We start from the raw sequence: 6,000 nt of genomic DNA, 5'->3' as shown, positions 1-6,000 counted from the left end.
CCTGATGTCTGAATACAAGGTTACAGTGGTGAAAGGTAGAGGTAACTATTGACCGCAATGGTTATGTGCTATATGTAGAGGTAATCACTGATTACAATGGTTATGTGCTATATTCTTCTGCTACCTGAGGACCTGCTCAGTCCCATCATGTGACCACAGGTCTGTTTATATCTAAAGGTTACATCATTCACTGTGTTGACTAAGTGTACTTGAGCTCTTGGTGTTGATGGATCTCATAGCAGCTGCAAGTCTTTCTACTCTGATAGTTAGATATGTTATACTATACACTCACCTAAAGAATTATTAGGAACACCATACTAATACGGTGTTGGACCCCCTTTTGCCTTCAGAACTGCCTTAATTCTACGTGGCATTGATTCAACAAGGTGCTGATAGCATTCTTTAGAAATGTTGGCCCATATTGATAGGATAGCATCTTGCAGTTGATGGAGATTTGAGGGATGCACATCCAGGGCACGAAGCTCTCGTTCCACCACATCCCAAAGATGCTCTATTGGGTTGAGATCTGGTGACTGTGGGGGCCATTTTAGTACAGTGAACTCATTGTCATGTTCAAGAAACCAATTTTAAATTATTTAAGCTTTGTGACATGGTGCATTATCCTGCTGGAAGTAGCCATCAGAGGATGGGTACATGGTGGTCATGAAGTGATGGACAAGGTCAGAAACAATGCCCAGGTAGCCCGTGGCATTTAAACGATGGCCAATTGGCACTAAGGGGCCTAAAGTGTGCCCAGAAAACATCCCCCACACCATTACACCACCACCACCAGCCTGCACAGTGGTAACAAGGCATGATGGATACATGTTCTCATTCTGTTTACGCCAAATTTGGACTCTACCATTTGAATGTCTCAACAGAAATCGAGACTCATCAGACCAGGCAACATTTTTCCAGTCTTCAACAGTCCAATTTTGGTGAGCTCGTGCAAATTGTAGCCTCTTTTTCCTATTTGTAGTGGAGATGAGCGGTATCCGGTGGGGTCTTCTGCTGTTGTAGCCCATCCGCCTCAAGGTTGTGCGTGTTGTGGCTTCACAAATGCTTTGCTGCATACCTCGGTTGTAACGAGTGGTTATTTCAGTCAATGTTGCTCTTCTATCAGCTTGAATCAGTCGGACCATTCTCCTCTGACCTCTAGCATCAACAAGGCATTTTCGCCCATAGGACTGCCGCATACTGGATGTTTTTCCCTTTTCACGCCATTCTTTGTAAACCCTAGAAATGGTTGTGCGTGAAAATCCCAGTAACTGAGCAGATTGTGAAATACTCAGACCGGCCCGTCTGGCACAAACAACCATGCAACGCTCAAAATTGCTTAAATCACCTTTCTTTCCCATTCTGACATTCAGTTTGGAGTTCAGGAGATTGTCTTGACCAGGACCACAACCCTACATGCATTGAAGCAACTGCCATGTGATTGGTTGACTAGATAATCGCATTAATGAGAAATAGAACAGGTGTTCCTAATAATTCTTTAGGTGAGTGTATACTGTATGAAAGTATCTAGTTTTAAAGGGGTTTTCCAGGTGGAAAAAAACTGATGGCCTATCCTTAGAATTGGCCATCAGTAACAGATCAGTGAGGGTCTGAGTTATCGGCACCAGAGCTGAGTAAATCAATCCACCCGAATTATGTAAAAATTTGAGTTGCATTCAAATTCAAATTTTGGGTGATTCAATTCAGGTGAATTTTGGAAAGAGAGAAAAAAAAACTTAAATTCAAATTAATTTTTGAGCCCAGAGTCAGAACCTCACTAGTTTGATATTGACTATCCTAAGGATTTTGAAAGCCCCTATAAGAAATTGCAGGTGACATTAGGGAGGCTCGTACCATCGTGGCCTGCTATTGGCTGCCGATCTTGCCCCCTGTCGCAAGATGTTTTGATCCATGAGACTGGGAGATGCAGCAGTGGTCGTGAGGGGAGCGGGGTAAGTATCTATAGGAGGGTCCCAGCATTGGGGAGCATGTTTTAGACATTAAATTATTCATTTGAAAACTTTTGATTTTACTATTGACACTTTTCAGATGTTTTATATTTATTGTTATTCATAAAGTGAGTTGTTCTAGCTTGTATTAGGTGATTTGATCAATTATGAACAATAATAGGGAATATTATGGATAACCACTTCAAGAGATGACCAATTTATACTACAAGTGATGAGCTGAATACTGTTGTGAATTTATCATAAAATATTAGAACTTTATTATAAAATTGACCAGCAAATCTAGATCACCTAACAATTCTTGAGCAGATTTAATATGCTAGTTTCTTGGTGCAGCGTGCACTAAACCAGCGTTTCCCAACCAGCATGCCTCCAGCTGTTGCAAAACTACTAACTCCCAGCATGCCCGCACAGCCTTTGGCTGTGCGGGCATGCTGGGAGTTGTAGTTTTGCAACAGCTGGAGGCTCACTGGTTGGGAAACACTGCACTAAACAACTGATATACGTACTTTGCATCACATTTATCAACCGGCCTTGTCTGACAGGGGGCCTGGCTTTATAGGAAGGGGGCATGGTTTACAAATGCCTATGTGCACCACATTTATCATTCAGCATCAGCCACTGTGATAAATCTGGCACAGTATAAGGCTACATTCACACAAAAGAATTTTGTTTCCATGTCCATTCCGTTTTTTTCTTGCAGATCGGATGTGGACCCATTCATTTTAATGGGTCCGCAAAAAATGCGGACAGCACAGTGTGTGTTGTCCGCATCAGTATATCCATTCTGTAGCCCCGCAAAAAAAAATAGAACATGTCCTATTCTTGTCCATTTTGCGGACAAGGATAGGCATTGTTACAATGGATCCACAAAAAAACGGATGGCATACGGATGGCATACGGATGGCATCCGTTTTTTGGCGGATCCGCAATTTGCAGGCCGCAAAACGCATACGGTCGTGTGAATGTAGCCTAAGGGTCCTAAGGGCCTCCTGAGCCAGCGAGGGACACAGGCCGGAAGGAGCCTGCATCGCATCCTGGAGGAGGTAAGTATAATTTATATATATATATATATATATGTACAAATATTGGCACATGATAGGAGGCTACTGGCACATAAGGGGGCTACTGGCATATAAGGGGGCTACTGGCACATGATAGGAGGCTACTGGCAAATAAGAGGGGCCATTGGCACATGATAGGGGGCTACTGGCACATAAGGGGGGCTACTGGCACATAAGGGGGGTTACTGGCACATGATAGGGGGGGTGACTGGCACATAAGGGGGCTACTGGCACATGATAGGGGGGGCACTCTGGCTACTGGCACATGATTGTGGGAGGGCTCTAATTACTGGCACATGATTGGGGACACATCTTACTGGCACATGATTAGGGGGCATCTATGGGAGCACATCTTACTGGCACATTATTGGGTGGCACTATAGGGGCATCTACTGAGGCTAAAAAGAAGGGGTATTTTATATGGTGGGCTCTGTATAGGGGCATTTTATACTGGGACACATTATGGTGGGTACTATGGGGAAGGGGGGAGAGGAGCACTATGGGGTCATCTACGGGGGCACTAAGATTGGGTATTTTATATTGGCACATTATGGGAACATTAGTTCAACTGGGGGCATTACAAGGGGGTATGTTTTGCACATTATAAGGAGAATTATTTCTACTGGGGGGGCATTATGGTGGGCTTTATTACTCCCCCATGGTATGACCCCCTAGTAGCAGCACCAGCCTCTCCCTGCTCTGCTCTCCCTCTGCCCCTTAATCCTTATTATGAAATCTTTCTCATTAGGATAAAACACAACATCAGCTCCGCCGAGCCCCCGGCCAAAGTGTTGAAGTGGCGTCCGAGATCCCCAAGGGCCAAGCCAAGTAATTGTAAGTTTTCATGTGGAGTATGTTTATGTTATACACATATAGCCTACACTGTGCCACACAATATACAGTATACCTCTACACTGTGCCACACAATATACAGTATACCTCTACACTGTGCCACACAATGTACAGTATACCTCTACACTGTGCCACACAATATACAGTATACCTCTACACTGTGCCACACAATATACAGTATACCTCTACACTGTGCCACACAATGTACAGTATACCTCTACACTGTGCCACACAATGTACAGTATACCTCTACACTGTGCCACACAATATACAGTATACCTCTACACTGTGCCACACAATATACAGTATACCGCTACACTGTGCCACACAATATACAGTATACCGCTACACTGTGCCCCACAATATACAGTATACCGCTACACTGTGCCACACAATGTACAGTATACCTCTACACTGTGCCTCACAATATACAGTATACCTCTACACTGTGCCACACAATATACAGTATACCTCTACACTGTGCCACACAATATACAGTATACCTCTACACTGTGCCACACAATATACAGTATACCTCTACACTGTGCCACACAATATACAGTATACCTCTACACTGTGCCACACAATGTACAGTATACCTCTACACTGTGCCCCACAATGTACAGTATACCTCTACACTGTGCCCCACAATATACAGTATTCCTCTACACTGTGCCTCACAATATACAGTATACCGCTACACTGTGCCACACAATATACAGTATACTCTACACTGTGCCATACAATATACAGTATACCTCTACACTGTGCCACACAATATACAGTATACCGCTACACTGTGCCCCACAATATACAGTATACCGCTACACTGTGCCACACAATGTACAGTATACCTCTACACTGTGCCACACAATATACAGTATACCTCTACACTGTGCCACACAATATACAGTATACCTCTACACTGTGCCACACAATATACAGTATACCTCTACACTGTGCCCCACAATATACAGTATACCTCTACACTGTGCCAAACAATATACAGTATACCTCTACACTGTGCCACACAATATACAGTATACCTCTACACTGTGCCACACAATATACAGTATACCTCTACACTGTGCCACACAATATACAGTATACCGCTACACTGTGCCCCACAATATACAGTATACCGCTACACTGTGCCACACAATGTACAGTATACCTCTACACTGTGCCACACAATATACAGTATACCTCTACACTGTGCCACACAATATACAGTATACCTCTACACTGTGCCACACAATATACAGTATACTGCTACTGTGCCACACAATATACAGTATACTCTACACTGTGCCGCACAATATACAGTATACTCTACACTGTGCCACACAATATACAGTATACCTCTACACTGTGCCGCACAATATACAGTATACCTCTACACTGTGCCCCACAATATACAGTATACCTCTACACTGTGCCACACAATATACAGTATACCTCTACACTGTGCCACACAATATACAGTATACCTCTACATTGTGTAGGGGTTATACTGTTTATTGTACAGCATGGCACAGAGGTTATATTGTCTGGCATAGTGTAACCTCCATACATTTTATGTACAGTATACAGTAATCCGCCTTGCCATCTATGCTTTGAATCTGGTTTTATATGTTACTTGGTTTTTGTACATTTACTTGCGTGTTCTAGTTGAGACCTGCACTAAGTTTGACGAAATGCACTTGTGAAAGTAAGTGTCCCTGAATGGCAGTTAGCAAATGTGGTCACCCTAAGTGGGAGAGGGGAATATAAAGAGGTTGGGAGTGCAGGACAAGAAACAGCTGAGGAGAAGAAGCTACGGATCCCTGAGGGAGACAAAATGGATTGCAAGGCAAACACAGAAAGCTACCATTAAGTAACAGCGCGATCTTTAGACATAGAGCGCGCAGCCACCTGCTGCGACTTCCTGACCCCGGATATAATAATAAGTCAGAGTAATTTGTCAGAGTAGGTCCCACTCAATAGAGGCTTCCTTGACGTGGTGAGTGGGCTTATGCCTTTTGATCAAAATGTACACTAATGCCTCTTGTACAGCATGCAATACGGGGGGCTGTACACTTTTTAGGTCAAAGCCAAGCACTGTGGATGTGCGACCCAGT

This window comes from Bufo gargarizans, chromosome 1, assembly GCF_014858855.1.
Source record: "Bufo gargarizans isolate SCDJY-AF-19 chromosome 1, ASM1485885v1, whole genome shotgun sequence".
Classification (NCBI taxonomy): domain Eukaryota; kingdom Metazoa; phylum Chordata; class Amphibia; order Anura; family Bufonidae; genus Bufo; species Bufo gargarizans.
This window is presented reverse-complemented; position numbering follows the sequence as displayed.